Genomic DNA, 21,633 nt, shown 5'->3' on the forward strand with positions numbered 1-21,633 from the left:
GAAGAGATAATAGAAGAAGATGATGAGATCAACAGATGAGGATTTTGGATAAAATCCATGATATAATTAACACTGCTGAATTCTGGGTAATTGTCTGTTCCTTCTCTCGTCCTGAAAAACTGAAAAAAATTGTCTTGCCGGTTTTGCTGATCAAACGTTTTCTACACGCGGGGGATTCTGTCAAGAACACAACGTCATCAAGATCGAATCTGTGACATGTTTCTGAGTTCCTGGAAAGGAGAGTACATCCCCTCTCCTCCTCTCCTCCTCTCCTCCTCTGCTCTCCTCCTCTCCTCTCGGTCATGAACCCACGGTTTGGTCCAGCAGCCAGGAGGCATCTAGGTGTGAGGTCGTGTGGTGTGATGAACCAATGAGGGTGAGCCAAAGTTCAGCCGGGTCACAGGGGCCAGACAGACTCCGTGCACATGCAGGAGGCGGCCATACTCGTCCCTCTGACGAGTGTGCGTGACTTTGTCCGTGTGTTGTGAAACAAATGGAGAGTGTGTCTCCTGGCACAGTGTCCCCCCCCCCCCCCCCGCGAGTGGCTTAATGAGCTGCTAGCTGGCGGCCAATCACGGTCACCGGCAACCTCCGAGGTCACACCAAGGCGTCGTGCGAAAACAGTGCGGTCGGCCCGCCCACGTTTGACGCACACCTGACAAGATGCACACACACACTTGAGGTGGGGTCACGGCGGTTGGGGCAGATAAACACACACACACACACACACACACACACACACACACACAGATGTTTACATGCATATATGCAGACAAGTTACGCACACACACAGACACACCTTCCTGACTCACCGCTGTGTGTGTGTGTGTGTGAGTGAGATCTTATCCCTTTCACCTGAGGGGAGACATGACACGACTCCCCAGAAAATGAGTCATGGGGAGCTGAGTGGAGCTGAACATGCACTTACTACACACACACACACACACACACACACACACACACACACACACACACACACACACACACACACAGAGACACACACAAGTCTCTTCTTAATTACTCCATTTTTTTTAAATCAGTAGGGTGAATAAGGTGAATAAAAACAAGACAAGAATGGTTCTCAGTGGAGCTCTTACCTCCACAAAGGTGCAACTTTCCCTTCAAATTCAATAAAACTGCACCAGACATCACGGATATCTTTCTCAAAGCGTCAAATGTACATTGAGTTGAACGTAGCTAGTAAGTCCCAGGGACTCAAGCTCTGTTCGAACCCACGGTTTTCTCTAATACCTGAAAAAGCACGAATATAAGTGAGCAAAGTTTATGGTTATCTTTCGAAGTTAAAGCTACGGCTGTAAGATTGATAATAAAACAAACTCTCTTGTCTCGGCTCACTGTCAAACAGAGATTTTGCGATTTCTGCACGACAGACGACTCAGAGGCGCCGAACACAAGACGGAAGAATTTGTGTTGTTTTTGTGTTTTTGTGGAAGAAAAACTGAGAATCGTCTGAACATTGACGATGCTGTCTCTGAAATGAATCTACGTAAGAGGGATTTCACACAAGCTTGTTTCTTTAATTTGACTATGAACCAGACTGGAGATGTTTAATTTGATGCCGTTTTTGAAAAGGGAGTTTAAAAATACATATGTATTTAACGTTGAAAAGTCAGATTTAAATAGATTCTATAGACAAACGTTCAGTAAACTCTTTATTCTGGGGTGTTTGGCTCAGTCTGACTCTTATTGTGACAGACTATGTCAATATTATCTGTCTGTCCCAATGGGGAAGTGAATCTCCCTCCTTCCATTTGTTTGACTCTCTGGAGGAAACCCAGCTGACCACCCCACCCCACCTACAACACACACACACACACACACACACACAGACCCACACACACACACACACACACACCAGTCTCCCTCCACCACAATAGTGTTGTCATGTGCTGAGAGTGTGTTTGTATGGGCTGGGCTGCTGGTTTGGTCTCCCTCTTGTTTGCTGTGGGGGTGTTGTGGCTCCATGTGCAGCCTTGTCTCGTCCTCCCACACTTTGTCCTCAGTCCACCCTCTGTCCCAGGACACACGCATGCACAGCCCATGAGCACAACATGCTGAACACTCATTTACAAATTCTGGCCTTCCTCTAGAGGACTGGACTGTAGGGAACCTCCTGATACGATATTTTAACTATCCCCCAACTTCACCCATGACAACTAACTTCAACACTTAAACTTGAGCAGCTTTCCGTCTTTCGGGAGAAGTGAAAGTCCGGCTCCAGATCTTGTGAAAGAAGGTCTGAAGCCAAGTTCTAAGTTGCTGAGTGCAAGTAAAGTCACACGTATTTGTAAGCAAACTGTCAGTCAGCTGCAAGTCTCTCAGTTCTCTGAATATCCATCATTGAATCAACAGGGCAGTGGTTTAACACTCTGCTGAGACCAATTCCTCACAATGCAAAGGCCCAGAAATGAGATGAATGTCCATCGAAGGCTGGACCCATGTTCTCTTTTGTATTAGTCTGGGATTCTGCAGGGAGTCGGGTCAGAAGCACTGAGGTCAAGTTCAATTTAAGACTCAAGTCATAAACTGAGGTCTGAGCCACACGACTGCGTTTTTCAACTTCGCTAGAGATACGCCTGGAGTCCACGCTGCTGGACCGGGTGAAACTGAGATGTTCTGAAACGATGACGGAGACTCGAACAACCACTTGCTGATTGGGTCTTTTTTTGGGGGGGGTCTTCGTTGATTCGTCAGGCTCGTATCACGTGACCCCATTCCAGAATGAAAACAACCGGCTACTAGAGTAGAACACAACATGGAGAATCGATTGCTTCTACCTCCTTATGTGCATCTCAGAAAACAATGAAGTAGCTCATCATGCTCAACATTCTTTTGAAGAAATGAAGAAAGACCTCACTTTACAAAACGGTCCAAACTTTTTTAAGAATAAACGGCTTTGTGGTCACATCATTCAATTTCCTGTTATTATCCGAGGGAGTATAAACTCATAATTACTGGACTAAGTGTGTGGGAGAGAGAGGAAGATCGTCGTCTCTTGCATTTATCCGTCACCCTCACATAAAAAAAAAAATCTATTTCACCTCCCACCGTGAGACGTTCGGATTCTTTAGAGAATTCTTCGTCTTAACGAATATGTTTTTTGTCCGGTGGGAAATTAACTTTCCTTCACAGGGAGCTCACTCGCGAGGTCGTAACAGGAAGTTGAACGTGCCCTCATGCTCGGTCTGAAAATACTTGGAGAGAGTTTATTTGCACAGGGACCCGAAGTCAGTTGTTCATTAACCGTGAATTTCAGTCCGGAGAAAAGCTGGAGCCCGCAGACACCTCGCAGAATTTCAGGAACAAGTTTATTTGTCCCGGGGCTCTTGGTTACGGTCACTAAGTATTAGCTCATTTCCAGATGTGGAATGAGGTTTACAGAAGTGAAACAAGAAGTTCATGTTTGTCCATCCCCCCCTCCTGTCCTGTTTTTCACACATAAGTGCAAACACCACCCCCCCTCCATGTATTCCTGCATTTTTTTTCATCGCACTCTTCTCATCACGCTGCTCTGCACTTGTTCTTTACATGAAAACAGAAGGAAAGCGTCGTGAAAAGAGGAACAATTCTTTCCTTCCAATGAAAGTCTCTGGGTGTGTGTGTGTGTGTGTGTGTGTGTGTGTGTGTGTGTGTGTGTGTGTGTGGGTGGGTGGGGGGTGGAGGGGGATAATCCGGTATCCTTGTTGCAACATTTTCTATATACTCACATCCTCAAAAACACACTAAATAATAATCGCTAATAACCTTGAATCATGGTGACATCATGGTCATTTCTCTCATTGAGATGTGAATATCGACTTTATTTGTGCTTAGGATGTGCCGACTCTGGCTCAGGACGCATCCGGACATCAACCAATCGTTGTGCGAGTGAGTGTGTGCATGAATGGGTGAAGCCAACGTTTTCTGCTTTGCGCAGCACTTCGTTAGAGGCCCTTTCCCGTTTCAACACGACCTCGTGTTTGAGGTCTGAGTGTTGTGAGTTTGCTGCAGAAGGACGAGACATCGAACACGTCTGGGACGGAACACAACCGATGCACCATCCTGATCGTGGCTGTAAACTGCAGCCATCAGTGCTTTGCTCACTTTTTTCTGCAGCTTCTCAAACAACTACTGCCGCTGTTCAAATAGCATCTAATGAGCCCCACCCCCACCCCATTTCCTCATAGGGACCGATGAGGACAGAGCTTATACCGAACATCACCACCGTACATCAGGAGTGGATCCCTGCAGCCAGGAGGAGAAAGCTTCACGAGAGGCCGGAGCTGTGACAGACACCGATTAAAGCTCCTGAACGTTACTAATCTGAGTGTGATGATCACATGTCCACATATCTTTAGTGAATATCTCCTTCATTAATGGTCAGATTCTTCATTTTCATCTGTTCTGTTATCTTTTCGTATCGTTCCTCCTTGGTAACTCGCTCACCTCCTCGTCACTCACTCTTTGGTGTGTTAACAGTCCGACCTCACACTCAGCCCTCTCACTCGGTAATGACCCTGATCTCTGTCTCACTCTCTAATCCGCCGTTGTCCTCACTGGCCCACTGCTTATTATCATGTAGCTCAGCTGCCCTGTCATACCCTCTCCTTATAGGACATGTGTGTGTGTGTGTGTGTGTGTGTGTGTGTGTGTGTTTTCTTTGATTAAAACTGATTCAGGACATGTCGTTAGTTAAACTGAGCTGAGGAGTCACACACACATGTAAAAACCTCTTAGAAGAGATTGCAGATTTGAATGTGATCTACTCAGAGCTCGTATATAATGTGAGTTTATAAATGTTGTAGATAAGTTACGCTGTGTGCACCTGTGATGACTTGCATTTGAATTAGGGCACGTGCATGTGTGTGTGTGTATACTTGTGCACAATTTTGTGCTCACATGTGTGTAGAGCATCGTTTCTCTCCATGCACTTGTTTGTTTGAATGTTTGTGTGCTGTAATTGGTTTGTGTGTGTGTGTGTGTGTGTCTGCATGTTCCTGCATATCATTAGCATGAAGTCAGTGCAGTGGAAACTCTGACAGTGGAGGTGTGCCGCAGCCTTGGAGGCTTTAGCTTATGTAAGAAACCAGGTGTATCTGCTTATTAACACACAAACACACACACACAAATATAAGAAACACACACACGAAGAAAAAGATTCACATCTTGTCGCATCTGACAAATGACTGTTGACCTGAAAACTGACCCAAGATTACCGACTAACATCTCAGTGAGACCGGAGCAATTTTATTACTGGTAAAAACATGCAAAGAAATTACATAAATATACATTTTCCATGTGAATATGTTATTAAACTATCTTAATTTTCCTTCTTACATGAGGAAACATGGGGCTGAGAAATCATGGTAAATGTGTACAGAGGACAAGAACAATTACAGTCTCAGAATCTTGCCATTTGTGACTCTGACAAACAGATCATCATTCTTTTATCACGTCACCACTGGACCCACCAGTGCTTCTGCCTCTCAGATGTTATCTCTCTGTTCCTCTCCTTTGTTGACAGCTGAAAACCACAAGAACAGACTTTTCTCAAAGTCACAAGTCAACACTCAACATCCTCTCTTTCTTTTGACCCCCCCATCCCAGCAGCACCACCGCCCCTCACACACCCCCTCTGTCTGTTTCTCTGGATTTTGACAATGGCATTTTCTGTGAGCAAGTGACTAAGACTCAAAGAATGTGAGTCTGTGTGTGTCTGTGTGTGTCTGTGTGTGTGTGTGTGTGTGTGTGTGTGTGTGTGTGTGTGTGTGTGTGTGTGTGTGTGTGTGTGTCCCTCTGTACTGTCACAGGCTGTCAGGACCAGAGGGAGAGAGAGAGATGAGTCTCATGAAATGACAGCAGGACAGTATTTCAGCCTCCCATTGTGGTCGAGTCGGGGTCACGGAGTTGGTGTGACTGTCAAAAAGGAGCGAGAGCGAGAGACAGAGAGGGAATACAAAGCGAGGCTACTTTGAATGTCAAAGTGTGTGAGAGTAACTCGACTGCGGAGAGGACTGTTCGAGAGAGTCGGAATATTTTATACCCAGATTAAATCTAATTTTTGAATTTTTTGCAAATGGAAAATCTAATCTAGTTAATTAAAAAGGTCTGATTTTACCAATTAATTAATGTTTTGGCAAAAAATTACCTATTTATATATTTTTGTCGACGTGTATTTTCTGAGAACTGCAGCCGTTTGTTGACGACAAGTTAAGTTTGTGAATCAAAAGAATCAAGACAGCGAATCATAGAGCTGAAAATGCTTCAGTATGATTAACTCACATACATATCTGTAAGAAAATCCCACACTGGATCGACCTTCATGATCCAAATCAGTCGTGTTATCTTTGACAGACCTCAGGTCTTTGGTTCTTATTTTACTCGACGTCTCAGAATTCTTTGATTCGACGAACCACAGCATCCTTCCATCTGTCCTCTCTCCAGTATATAGAAGCATTTTAGGCAAAGCGCACTTCAATGTGCCCAGCGTGGACAAACACTCTTCTCTAAGGTGCCAGGGCAGCTTCTCTTTGCAGCATCTTCTACTTCATTGGGTCCAATTATCCACTAACATGGCTTCTCATCCTCTGTCTACGCAGACGACACTTAACTAAACCTCTCATTGTCGCCAGATGAGCCCACAGTCTTGATTCTTGACCCTGATTTTCTAAGGTCACCTACTGTACTGGAGCTTTCCTGATGTCACTTAAAGATGAGCACCCTTTAAAACAGCAGCCACTCTCTTAGCTTGCTAAAAGGTGCTCGGCATCTTGGCTAAGTTCTTCTGTATGTGTAGACTGTCTCAGTGTCTTCTGTCTCTTCATGTGTTCTTAGCCTGACTCCTACTTCTTCTCAACTCTGAACACAGTTCTGTATGAGCACAGTGGCTGCAGCTCTGGCGTGTTTTGCATCAGAGTGCTGTTTTTCAGCTCCTGAGACGGGAAGTGCTACCTTAGTAACACGACGAAAACACAGGAAGTACAAACTGCGTGCCTCGAATTCCAACGTTAACATCTTACACCAGTGATGGAGAGAGAGGGAGAGAGGGAGAGAGGGAGAGAGGCAGAGAGAGAGGGAGAACAATGAGCAGTTTCAACCAAAAAGACATAAATGTTCAAACTGGAGCGCTGGTGTCAGACAGATGGTTGCACACACACACACACACACACACACACACACACACACACACACACACACACACATACACACACACACACACACACACACAAAAGGTCAATTATGAAGATGTGGAAAGAAAAGACAATTAGGGAGGATGTGGACGAATACACACGTTTCTCCAGAAAACAGTTGCAGCGGGAATCTTATCGTGCACTTAAAGCGGAGACATAAATCATAAAAACCTAAAACTTTCCTCTGGAACATTTCCTGACACATTTCTCAAAGGAAAATAAATAAAAAAATTCACCTTGTCCCTCTGCTGTAATAGAAGCAACTCTTCATCCTTGGACGGACCGACGGTCCACTTGAGTGATGACAGCACTTACATTAGTCCTCCCTTTGTCCCTGGTTGATTTGCTGTGGTGCAGTAATACCTTTGGATTACTGTGATGAGAGGAACAAATACTTTTACACTCTACTACATGTAGATAGAGACAACTACACGTGAATCAGTTCTATAATCATCCACAATGTTGAAATCGGACAATGCTGCAAAATGCTGCAGTGTTGGATCTTTTCAGATGATTTTTTTGACCTCCACCGAGGAGGTTATGTTTTCATCAGGGATGTTTGTCTCAGTGTTTAAGTCATTTTGAGCTAAATGCGTCTTCCATCATGATTGTCAGTGTTAGAATATCAGAGCAAACGTGGATTACAGTTCGTACTCAGACGTGTGGACTCAGATGTGAAGCCTTTGTCTCTGTGAGCTGCGTCTGCTCGTAACTTTCCTCTCGAACTCAATCTGCCGTGACTCTTCGTGATTGGATTTCTCGTCCCCATTAGCGCTACATGCTCTTCAAAACATTCCTGTGAGCATCAGGCCGACTTTATCTTCACACACACACAGAATGAGCTCGTCCCCTCGAGCGGTTGCGATAACAGTTTAAGCGCAGGCCGTAAAAGTAAACGTTCCCAAGAATCATTCATCGTCTGCACATAAATGTACAGTGGTGCGACGTGGTGTATGATAGGGTTGAGATGAGTGCATGAATTTCTCGGGAGATTCAGATTCTCTGTACGTGTTTGTTGCATTTACATCTGTATTTTTATCCTCTAGCTTTAATCAGATCATGGAGGACGGATTTTAAGGGCAGGTCTGAGCATTTTCTCTCACTGTTCCTTTCCTCCTATTGCTTAAATCAAACTCTCCTCCTCCTCCTCCTCCTCCTCTCTCTGCCGTTTGGCCTCGCATCACCTCTCTCACCCTTCCTCTTCAGCGCCTCCCTCCATCGCTCTTTCTTTCTCTCCTCCTCTCGGGCCTCGCTGTTTGTCAGCCGGGCTCGTGAGTGACGTTATTATGTTGGCATAGATTATGCTCGGCCCAAACGCTGGCTGGATTTACTCCTCTGCCGCTGCTGGCTCCCACTGCCCTCTCTCCATTCTTATCCTTGCTCTCTCTCTCCCAAGCTGCCTTCCCCCTACCCTCCCTTCCTTCCTCTGCATCCCTCAATTTTCTCCTCTTCCAAAAACTCTCTCGTTCCCCTTTCTTCATCACTCCCTGTCTTTCATCATCTTCCTTCCCTCCTCTCTACCTGTTTTGTACTTTGTCATTTCCTCCTCTCTCATGACTCCATCCTTGTCCTCATCTGCCTTTACTCCCCCTCCACCCCCCCACCAATCTCTCTTTCCATTCTCCCTCCCTCCATCACTTTCAGCACAAGGCGGCCAAAAGTATGTGGACATGGAAACGCACATTAGATGATTGTTAAAATTTAATTCTAAAATCGTGGGCAGCACTATATTAGCTCAGACATTTTTGTTTTGTAAATGTAGGTTTAAAACCCGTGACATCATTATGTATTTGATTAAATGTTGGTAATTCTGTTTATTGCATCTTGTGTCAGTCAGGTCGTACACAAGCTCCGCATCAAATGGACGCAGGGTATGCGAATCAGCAACCTTGCGTACGCGTAGCTAACATCAAGTATATTCCGACCCTTAGTCTTTCCTCTTTACCTACTTCTAAAACTTTTTCCAATCCCGGTGGCGTGCACTTTAAAAGTCTTTTTAAAAAGTTTCTCCACTCTGCCTCCTCTCTGCACACACATCCCTCTCTCGCCTGTCCTCCCTCCCTCCTCCCTCCTCCCTCACACTCCGTGTCCCTCTCTGTTCTGACAGTGTGATCCATGGGGGCATTATCTTTCCATTATCTGTCCATCCCATAATCGTTTCCCTCACCTCGCCCGGCGTCTCTGGAGAATATTAATCAGCTCACAGACAACTCTAATCACTGCTCTGGGGCTATAACGGGAGCTGCAGTCCATCAGGCGGTAACCACACACTCGCTCGCACAAAGACACACACGCAGGAACAGTTTCCAATTAGTCTCTCACTCTCTCTCTTACTCAGGGCGTTATGTTCACATAAATCATAAAATAAAAAGCTTAGCACCTACAGATTTGGCCGTTATACAAACTGATACACACAAACTTGAGCAATTTGTCAGGTTTACCCCCAGACTTCACACAAAATATACATTCCAACAAGTCATACATCACATAACCCTGGTGTGCGGTATAAATCAGGCAGGAAAGCATTTGTAGCATCAGTTAATGACCTTTGAGATGCAGAGGATAGCAGCTTAGCAGCTATCATTTCCCAGACAGCTGTCATATCTTAAATTGTTTCAAGAGGTTTGAGGAAGCCCACAACTTACGTTGGTTAAGTGTTGAGCATTTCTTTAAGAGATGGATGGAAACTGCTCGTACGATGGCATGCATCTACGGAGAGGTCCAGTTTAGTATAGGTTACACAGGCAGTGATGTTGTAGCGGATGTTTTTCTGGCTCATATTTTAGCCCCTGAAAATCATCTGAACAATAATCTGAACATCCATTCAAGATAACTACGCCCGGCATTTTCCATTTTTCTGTATCCGAATGGAGGGTGTGTCACAGCTTGTCAAATCCTTACGTGTTAAATTGATAATTTTAGGCTTTAAACATAAACCTGACTTGACTTGACTTGATAACACAGCGAGTCGAAGGAGGTTTAGTCTCCGAACGGTTCCAGGGACATCACAGCATGTTTTATTGCGGTGGTTTTTACTGTGCCAAGATCTCAGTCTCGTTGAGCATATTTGAGCTGCTGTCTTGGCTGTGGAGCGAGACTGTGCAGCCAATGTGACGGCCAATTTAAAGTAACTGCACAACCCAAGCATCAGAGTAGCGAGGATCACGCCATAAAAAGTTTAATGATATGAAGTTTTGGATGGTGGGTGGGAGAATGGAGAAAAAAGGGACAGAAGAAAAGTGTCAGAGGACACATAGCTTTTGGTGAAGCTGGTCAGGGACGGATGTAATAGAAGGGGGCAGGAAGAGACAAGAGGGGAGGATAGTTAATCAGCCATGTGTCAAAGGTGATAACGGTGTAGCTGAGTCATGGACCTGCTCCCAAATGTAAGTTCACAACTGAAAGTAAAGTTATTTGCAGCCTGAATAAGATACTAAAAAAGAGTCCACTCAGAAATAGCTAATTTGGACAACTACAGTAAATCAAGGTATTCTTTGTGTTGTGGCATTACATTATAATAAAAACATTTTTTTCCATCCATCCATTCATTTCCTTCAGTTTATCTGAGGGTTGTCAGGTTGTGGGGCAGCAGGCTAAGCAGGAAGTTTCAGGACATGGAGTCTACTTGAGGGTCTCCTCCCAGTTGGACGTGCCCGGTAAACCTCCGATGGAACGCTCCCAGCAGGCATCCTGAGAAGATGCCCGAACCACCTCTGGCTCCAACAACGGGCTCCTTGAGGTGACGGAGCGGTGACTCTACGTCCTCCTTCTTTCGGACGCTAAACCAGAGCTTCACCACAACAGTCCAGTGAAACGCCTTCATTACCGCTAACGCCACATCGACCTGCTCGTTCATCGTCCCCTGACTCGTGAACAAAACCCCAAGCTATTTAAAAATTCATTTTTAATTTTCCAGACACTGGATACCTTTATGTGTACGTACATGCTGTATCACACTGAGTCACCGAGCCAAGTTCATCCCATAAATCCTTCCGCGGCACATAACTGAAGCACAAATGAATCCAAATGGCAGAAGGACAAAAAGGGCAAAAGATGAAAGAAACGAAATGCCCCCCCCCCCCCCCCCCCCCCCCCCCCCGACAGACCTCTTTTTCTTTACAGAATGATTTTGATTATGAATGGCTGCCCCGGGGAGGAGGAGAGCAGAGAAGAGGAGGAGAGAAGGGAGGGATGAAAGGAGGAAGATCAGAGGCTGAGGAATGTTCGCCATGGGGGGTACACGAGGACTAAACACACATGAGGCCATGGATGTCCACACGCGTGATTATCAGCACATGTGTACCTTTAAAAAAGAGGAGTATGTGGTATCATGTACATGCAACTGCACAAACTGGCAAATGCACAAGAACGTGGATCTGCTCACACACATTGCTACACAAGTCGTGTCACGATGTCAAGAGCGGAAAGAGTCCTGAAATCCCCAAATTCTGACAGAGTTGGAAGACAAGTCGGGAGGAGTGCAGTGTAGCGTGAGGTTGGATTTTATGGAAAGATAAGGGATGAGGGGTTGCATGAGGAAGTATGTGTGTGTCTGTGTGTCTGTGTGTGTGTGTGTGTGTGTGTTTGTGTGTGTGTGTGTGCGAGCGCAGATAGGCAATAAATCCCAAGGGGGACTGCAGCAGACACAGCTGTTTCACACCCGTCCAGATGTCAGAGGAGAAGGAGAGACAGAGAAACATAGAGGGGGGAGACGGACATGCACAGACCCATACTGTACACATCAAAGACAGTACAGTAACACACACACACACACACACAGACCCACACCTACACACTACAGATGTCGTTTGGACTCATTGAGAGCATCAGGAAACACTTTGAACTCAGCGAACAGGCTCCTCTTCCGCACCGCGGTTAAAGTGTTGGAGCCGCGAACCCCCGGCTGTGACCTGCAGAAGCTGCTCTGACGGAGGTTCTGAGTTCTGGCCTCTGTCACAGCAGCAGCTGGCTGGTCCGGTCACGTTTGCTGTAAAAATACTAAGCATGAAATCATCTCTGAGTTTGCAGCTCCGCTCTGTGAATTTCATCCAGGTTCACACAATAATCTGAATAATGAATGTTGACATTTGTGACGATAAAGAATAGATAATGACTCCATCTGCGTTTAAGTTGGTTGCATTTTTACCTTTCACTTTTACTATGACATCAAATCTGAGCCCAGGGAACCAGATTTAAAGAGAACGCGGAGCGGATGGTGCTTTGGTTTCCTGTTGGTCACTTTCCTCAGGTAGCAAAAATGGTGGAGCAACCAAACTTACTGCGGAAAATCTGACTGACAAAGACAATGAGGAGCGTTAATGTGCGGATGTGCCTCAGGATGTAGAGTGGAGTTGAGTAGAGTTTCTAGTCAAACACGATTCTAAATTGTGCTCGGCCTCCACAGGCCAACACGTCATCTAAAGCTAATGGGCTTTGAGATTGGTTCGTCATATACATGCATAAAAAAAACAAGTTAGCACGAGGGGCAAAGTTTGAACAAACAAACTGTCCCATCTGACATGTTTTGGTAATTTAACGTTTGGCAGCTTCAATATTTGTCCAGTGTAATTCAACTCATTTACAATGAGGTGCAGCCCTTTCATCCCCGCTGTGTCATTTGTGAAGCTCGACTGCAGCCGAGGAAGAGAGCAATAAAGCGTGTTTGGATTGGAGCATGATTGATCTGCCCACGGGCGGCTCTCAGTGGGAGGTGACGGCAGCGCCTGCCAGCCGGAGCCACATTTCATCTGGCTGCGCCTGAAGAGAGTCGGACCACGGACACAGGTCAGACTGACCGTAGTTCTCTCACCGGCGGCCTCTCGCTTTCCTGTGTCATCTTTCACTCTTATGCTCATGTTGCTCAAGAGGTATTTCCTCAGGTTTGTAGGGGGAAATAATAATTCTGCATATAATTGAAAACTAAACTATTGATTTGAGTGTAAAATACAGGTTGAGAGATGTACTGCAGGTATCTTAGAGAAAAGGTATAATTGTACTTTTTGGCATTGTGTGTAACCCAGAACAAGACGATTAAACAATATCAATACATCGGTTTACGAGGATGATGTGGTAAAAACTCCAGGTTGAACAGTTCTGTGTGTGCTGTGTCTGTTTGAAGTGTTAAAGGATGTGAAGGTTGTGGCGTCTGAGTGAAAGACGATCGTTCTCCCATCAAGTGGCTGATAGGGGATGGATGGATCCCCCCCCCCCCCCGCACACACTGAGAGTATCACTAAAGAAGGACTGTATCTGTTTCCCTCTTCAGGATGTTGTGAAAGTGAAAGTGGAGCCGTTTGCTGTCTTTCATACGGGTGCACACACAATCACACACACACACACACACACACACACACACACACACACACACACACACACACACACACACAGGCATGTAAAACCTGCATCTGTCACCTCTTTAAGTGGAAATTTAAAAGTGATCCAAGCGCAGCTGCATGAAGATGTTTGAAGGGAGAAGACAAAACACCAAACACGTCTCCTCCTTGAACCATAACCGACAGTTTGGTCTTTTCTTGTGCCGACAGCCACTGAGCAACCGCAGTATCTTGTGTGAGGCCACATCAGACGCTGAGGAAAACCTTTCCGAAGCTAACTTCAATATGCAAACGTCAAGGGGCACCTTCACCACCTTCACTCCATCCTGCGCTCTGATTGGCTGATTGGATACTCCTCGATATTTAGCCCAAAGGTCGGTGAGCCTCACTTGTACCTAGCTAAAGGGGAACAGGGTCAACAACTGTATGATACTAAATAAACTCAGAGCAACAAGAAAACATCACATGCACTGCAAATACTCGAATTTATCTTTCAATTCATGGTATCGGTTTTCTGGTTTTATCTATGAACTGCTGTAGGGAGGGTCTGTATCAGATCATTAATCGTATTATAGGATTAATCTGGTGCGTGACAGTTTCCACACCAAAGAGCTGCATCACAGCCTGACAGAAGACACTGGATTCAGCTGTGTCACCGCGAGACCAACCACAGAAACCAATTCAAACACATCACGGTCGGGGGGGGGCCACTGATACGCAACCGCCACAAACAACAGCGGAGGTGTGAGTCCTTCGGTAGTTTATCCACACGAGGCCCATCAAGGGCAGCAGCTCTTTGTTTGTCTAAACCCTAATTACAGTTTGGACCGTCATGAAACAGCTTCCGCTCTGACATCAAACACAAAGTCAGTGAAGTACAAAGGCTTTCATTTTTTCCTTTTGTTTCAGATGCCAGCGCAGCAGAAGGGCCAGAGCAGCGCGGGAGGAAACGGTGGAAAGATAACGGGATTCAGAACGAGTCGGCAGAGAAAGAGAATTGGACAAAGACAATAGGGGAGACAAAAATGGCGCGGCGACACAAGGAGACAGACAAGAATGGACGAGAAATAGAAACGTGATAAGAATGATGGATGTAGAGAGAGAGAGGGAGGGAGGGAGGGAGGGAGCGGGAGAGCTGCACATACACATCAGAAGAGTGGAAATGCCATTACGAGATGAAACAGATCAGAAAAAAACGAAAGTCACAAAGTTAATTTACAAACTTCGAGAACGAGCGCCTCCAGTTCCCACCTCACCAGAAAGTAAATGAGCGAGGTCGTAAATCGGAGGGACTTTTCCTGATTGTTTTCCTTTCTCCGTCACTTCAGGTTAACAATGGTCTATTCTGTGTTTCACTGGAGACGTAACACACCCACACACATGCACGCACTGTTCCCAGTGTGTGTGTGTGTGTGTGTGTGTGTGTGTGTGTGTGTGTGTGTGTGTGTGTTTGATATTTCTGGGTTCTTCTGATGACGATGTGATGTGATGATGATAACAGTTTATTATTGTGCACGTAGGTGTGTGACAAGGAAAGTGTGTGTTCCTGTTTATCAGTTGTCAGTTTACACTATCCTGTGGAGGTGAGGATGTGTGTGTGTGTGTGTGTGTGTGTGTGTGTGTGTGTGTGTCTCCTACATAATATCCGCTTCTACCTTTGTACTTTGCAGCTTCCAAATTTCTCTGTTTTGTCTCCACCAACATTTTAAGGGTGAATTAAAACGTTGATTTGTCTCATTGCTGAACTTTAACCAACGTTTTCCTTCCTTCATCGTTCGTTTACGACAAATATAAAAGTTTATTTTAACAATCCGTAACAATCTATTTACCAATCTTATTAATTATGGTTAATATCCGTCAAAGTCCTAATGGAAGTTGAGGACGACTCACTGGACACGTTGCCGGTAAATCATAAGACCGATACACGAGGACAATGAGAAAACAACAGCAGTTCAGTGAATCATTCAAACACACACAATGAACAATAACAAAGCAAATTCAGTTTCGTTTTACGAAAAGCATCGACTATAACACCTTCGCTTCAGACAAACCAGGTTGGATGAACACAGAGTTTTCCAACGTCACTCTGCAACATGTTCATGAAGAGCTCTGCACACACACACAATGAAAAGAATGAATTTTCAATGAACTTGATTTACCTAACCCCACTCTGCACGTGTCTGGACTGTGGGTGGAACCAACACGGACACAGGAAGAACATGCAAAGTCTACACAGAGAGTAAAAGAAGGAGAATCACCTTAAATACGTTTGCAAAGAGAATCAAATAAAGTTATAAACTACGAATTTGAAAAGTCTTCCAGTGCTTTTCCTGGATTCTAGACTCAATTTTAATGTTGAAGTTAATCTTTGATCTTTTTTCTCAAAAAAATCCCAACAAACTCCATCTCTCACGCGCTCGCTCACAAAATAAATGATTCTCCGGGCTTAATGTAATCCAGCAACACAGATGTATATCTGTAAATCTCCTGTTTTTATCATTCTCAACATCAAAAGTCTCTTTTTTTGTTTTTCTATCCTCCTCCTCTTCTCGACCTTTCAATCTGTTTCTCCCTCTTGAGTCCTCCACCCACCTGTCCCAGCCCCTCACCAACTTTTAGACATTTAAGATCTCTCACACACACACACACACACAGTATCCTCACACCAACGTCTCAGGCCAAGTTCTTGACAACAGACTCCCAGAAGTCTCTGCCTCCTCCACAGCTTCATAATTGACCTTCTGTGTGTGTCTGGCCATCTGTGTGACTCCACTCGTCCTGTTTGAACATTTTCACTGTGACTGCTGCTCACTGCTCCAACTCTACTTGTTTTCTTTGCCCTCTCTCTCTCTCTCTCTCCTTCGTCTCTCTGCCCATCCCTTCAAGCCCAGCGGGCCTAAACGGAGATGACAGTATATCGATCAGTTTCTCCTTGTCCTCCTCCTCCTCTTCCTCGTCCTCCTCCTCCTCCTCCTGTGAGATGGAAAATGTACCGCAGTATCCTGCAGGTTTAACCGGTCGTGCTCCTGCTCTGACTGCAATACGGCATCAATCATATGGATTGTTTGTTATTTTCCATTTTGGCGTAAAGAAATAAGGCTTGCACCCAAAAAACTCAGGGGATTAAAACGTTAAAAATAATTCTATTTGGTTATTTTATCACAAATTCAACGTTATAAGCAGGAATGAAGCAATAGTTATTTACCATGTGTTGAAATATTCTAACTGTATTTACTATTTCCTGGAAACAGGAATGAAGCTGCGCAGAGCGATTAAGGGCGATTTAATTTCTTGTCCCGGAATCTAATTTACAGGAAGCTGCTAATGGTGATGATGATGATGATGATGATGATGATGATGATGATGATGATGATGATGACCTTGATCATGAGGACTATGTTGGTGCTGTGTCTCTGCAGCACACAGCCAGACTGACCCCCTCTAACAAGCAGATCAACAGCACCGCTCGGTGGTGATCATGGGGAAAGATTTCATCACAGGTTCACAAACTCATATTTAAGATTATTATTAAATCACCACACACACACACACACACACACACACACACACACACAGACACACACACACACAGAGTCGGTGATTAGTGATGTAATATTCACGGCTCGATCGTGAATGACTCAGCATCTCAGTCCACCTCCTATAAAAGGCTGTGATCATATGAGATGAAAAATAAATAAGGAAAATTGATGAATCCAGGACTTCTGTGTAAATTCTTTCACCTGTTCACTGATCAGGTGATCACACATTCATCATTTTACAGAAGAGGATACACTCTGCGAGTACTTTTACTTCAAATACGTTGTGTATTTGAAAGCAGTTACTTACTCAAGTATTTAAGTAAAATGTTTTTTATTTTTTATATAAATTTATATATATTTTTTTATTCTCCTCTTAAAATATGACAGAGAACTATTCGTTGTTAACAAATTACATCTTAACCGATGAAGTTATTACATCTAAATAAATGTAATGCATCATAACCTGTGAGCAGTAAAACAGCGCCTCCTTGTGTTGTCAAATGAAAATATCAAGCGTGTGTGTGTGTGTGTGTGTGTGTGTGTGTGTGTGTGTGTATGACAGATCTCTACATGATCATAAATGAGGATGAGGAGGGTGAATGTCTGGCGACTGGAATAACATAAGATGAAGATGGATTGAACTCATCACCAAAGACCAGGAGCAGACAGACGGACCCATCTCTCACCAGGCTGCTTGTGTGTGTGTGTGTGTGTGTGTGTGTGTGTGTGTGTGTGTGTGTGTGTGTGTGTGTGAAAACACATGTAAACACATACACACATCTTCTTATTTGTCTTCGTTTGACTCGGTGTCAGTGGTTCTTCGTCACTGTCTCTCAGCAGAAGAAGAGTAACACAACAACGCTGTGCTGCTCACATGTGAGGTCTCAGTATATGAAACCTTTAAAGTGAATCAATTAACAGCAACAATTAGACTCTGTGCTGCCCGATGACTCTGCAGTACCTCACAGAGGCCAACGAGGGGCAGCACCTCACAGCACTACAGATTTATGAGGAGCAGTTGATTCAGTTCAGATCATGTATTGTAATTCTTCTTAAAACTTCAGAAACCCCCCAAACCGCTGAATTTGAGCGACTGTTGCTGCAGTTTTAGTTTCCTCTGTTGTTAACTGAGGTCATTCGGGAAAGTTTCGCTCTCACACCTACGCTCGCCTGTTCCCATTCCTCACACCGGCACTTGTGCCTCATATTCACAACCATCACTCACTCTGTGTCAGACTGTCTATCATGCCGTTCCTTCAGCTCTGCATGGGCCTGATTGTTTCCCCCCTGCAGACTCCTCAGACTTACGTCTTTGCCCTTTTTCCTGACTTCTCCCACGTCTTCCTCTGTTCTTTCACTCTCCTGTTTCTAACTCCTGACCCTCACCTTTGCCATTGCCTGTTCCTTCTTAAGCAAATATGAACCCTGACATTCCATCGTTTGGTTTTTCTGAGTCATGCATTCACCTGTTAACTGACCTGTGACCATTCTTTTCCAAGTGAAACAGTCTTTAAAGTGGACAGAGAGATAAAATCATCAGGGTTGTTTTCCTCAGACTATAGCGAGCGTCTCCAGATCAACAGAGAACTATATGAGATTTATAAAAGTATTTCCTACATTATTTATTCTGTAAAATAAAAGTTTTCTCTCATCAGCAAACGCAGATGAAAGCATGAGCCTGTGAAAGGCTGGTATCATCAGATATTATCGGCCGGCAGAAATATCAGTCGAGCTCTGCTGGTACACGTCCAACAAATGTTTAGCCCACCTTCTATGAAAAGGTCTAAAAAAAAAAAACATTTTCAAAAGCTACATAACTCAAACTAATGGTGGGGTTTACCTTATCAGGAAACTTTAAATGGATAACCTCCTCCCTGCAAAAACCCCTTCAAAAGCAATTTGGGTCGCAGAATAATGTGATTTTGAAAAAGCAATCTCTCGAAACAACTGCAGTGAGAAACAGCCACAGCAGAAGCGGCAACTTATCATGATGTGATTTAGCTGCGCCCCGTGCTATTCTGAGTGGGAACCTGCCGCAAATGGGAAAGTTTTATTCCACTAAGGTTTAGATTTAAAATACAGGAGTTGCCAAATGAGAGAAAAAACAAGAGGAGAAGGTGATTCAGGTCGAGAACCTCACATCTGTTTATTTCACTCAGGAAGGTTCAACTATTTCAGTCCCCCCCCCCCCCTCCCCACTGGTAACTCACCTGTGGTGGTTGAAAAGAAGATTTACGATTCTTTAGGGTATCACAAAAAAAAACTGATGCCAGTTACTGTGGTAACTGGAGGAGGGTATTTTTAGCCGCGCCAGCAGCTCAGCTCTGTGGACGGATATCAGTCTGTGGCTCCACTGCGTTTGGTCCACATAGAAATATCTCAACAACCACACAATGGATCACTGTGAAGAAAATCTGTATTCACGGTGGCCAGAGGATGAATCCTCAGTAAAACCCTGACATTTGATTCAGCGCCAGCGCCGACCACTGTCCCAGAGTGAACCAGGGGCAGCTTCACCTCGTGGTCTACGAGCTGCAACATGCGATGTTAGCCATCCTAACTAGCTGCAAGCAAACACGCTGGGCCCACTGAGAGCGTGCTGGCACTGAATATCATGTTCATAACCTTCAGTGTCAACTCCACTGGATAGAATCCCATCTCTGCCTCACCGGTGATCCACCGAAAACTGCATTCGGAGTTTTCAGTGTCCCACGCTGTCACCCACGGGCTCAGGTTGACGGCTGTCAGTTACCAGCAGCTCGTCGTTCATCCTCATGGAGACATGGAGACATGGAGATTCTGGAGATTCTGGAGATTCTGGGGCCAGAAGTGCAATATTAGCATGACAGCTAATATTCTGATATTGAGATTGCATTCAAAGTAAAGATAAGACACACCGCTGAACTGCTTCTGCTCAGATTAGCTGACATAAAATTATAATATATACATTCTATTCTGACATTCATCATGAGCTATTTGCATGTGTTGAGCTCTCTCGTCCACCGTACTGTCAGGTTTAAGATGAAAGCATCAGATAAATGTAAGTGGTGAACAGCAGGTCAAGACCGTGGTGGGCTTTTATCACCGCAAATACGAGGCAGTGACTGAAAACAATCACACGGCTTCATAACCCCGAACAAAAGGTGTTTGTGCTCACGAGGGCACGGCTGACTTCTGCACCACAAAGAACCACAGCGTTTATTTCACTCCGCCGGCCCAGTGTCACCGCGCTCGTCAATCACTGGGATTCTCATTTGCTCTCTAACAGTGGAAAAGCCAATCGATTTAATTGGAAACAGAGTCACATGTATATAAAGTTATCGCAGAGAAAAACTGGTTGATCATCATGTCCCCTATATCTCGGTGAGAGTGAATTACAGAACAGAGCCTCCACATCAGTGTGCCGGGCTTCACAGGATCAGACGATCAACGAAAAACCCATTAACACCTAAAAAAAACATAATTTACACCCACGTGTCCAGGGAGCACATCTGTATTTTAGGATACTGTTTAAAAAAAAACCGTTCTTTGGACATTTATCTAAAATAAGTTGCATTTTTTCCCAAACTGGCAACTTTCCTCATTATGAAGAAGCAGATAACGATGTGAATTTGTCGTCAAATTCTGGACGTATTTCCCCTAAAATGCTTACTCCTCGAAAAGGAACTAAACAAGCCCATGAATACTCAATAGAACGAGGGTGCTTCCGCTTAAGTACGGGCAAGTTCCAGTCACCTCTGGTGCGATGAGCAACTTTTAAAGATGCATAACTTACACGGTGTCTGGGAGAGGCGGTGGAACGGGAATATGAGGGGAATAATTTTGCATTAGAGATGAGGGAAAAACTGTCCTGCCAGCAGAGGCAATATCTGAATATCCTGAGGCGAGTGTGAATGAAACGCAGACACATGGACGAAATGTGAATGTGTGGCGTGCGTGAGACAAAGACATGGAGGACAAAAACAAACACAAAATCCAAGAACATGTTCCCACAACCGTCTCAGGTCCGATTCCAAGAACAAATGTTCGCACGCAGCATCGAATTATCACAAAATACCATCAGGTGGTTGAAAGCAAGAGTGATCTGGCAGGAAGCTGTTGGACAGTTGCCAGGTAATATGTGCTCCACCCTTAAAGAGACAGTGTGGAGGAGACTGTGCAACAATATATAACGTCCTCTTACTGTTTGTATTCCCAGAGCTGTTAACTACACCCCTCGTCCATCTTCTCCACCCACCTCTCTTCTCCAACCCCAACAGGTGGAGGTTAGGGTCAGTTTCTCCATACGCCCTTGAAATGATGAACGGTTCTTCATCTTATTGGCTTCAGATTGTCGTTTGGACGCACTACGTTCAACGTTATAAACGTAGAATAAACAGACGAGCCGTCAGAGCAGTGACGGCTGGGACCGATAAACCGCAGCTGATTCTCCAGTTCAGGTTCTGTGTAGTCGAGCTTGACAGAACTTTGAATAAACAGGTGAGTCTTTGTGCAGCGGCAGGTCTTTACCTCAGGTCCTGTGGACAGAGTCCTGCTGCAGGTCTTCATTACTGCAGGTCACTCTGACAGTTT

The 21,633-nt window shown here is 44.8% G+C and overlaps 1 long non-coding RNA gene across 1 annotated transcript; it reads left to right on the forward strand.

Moving 5' to 3' along the window:
* The first annotated feature begins 11,368 nt into the window (after nucleotides 1–11,368).
* Nucleotides 11,369–17,216, forward strand: LOC138411298 (uncharacterized). The gene is made up of 3 exons (XR_011243945.1): nucleotides 11,369–12,974; nucleotides 13,733–13,896; nucleotides 14,432–17,216. It is a non-coding gene; the product is annotated as an uncharacterized lncRNA (long non-coding RNA).
* The last annotated feature ends 4,417 nt before the right edge of the window (nucleotides 17,217–21,633 follow it).

This window comes from Paralichthys olivaceus, chromosome 8 (genome assembly GCF_024713975.1).
Source record: "Paralichthys olivaceus isolate ysfri-2021 chromosome 8, ASM2471397v2, whole genome shotgun sequence".
Classification (NCBI taxonomy): domain Eukaryota; kingdom Metazoa; phylum Chordata; class Actinopteri; order Pleuronectiformes; family Paralichthyidae; genus Paralichthys; species Paralichthys olivaceus.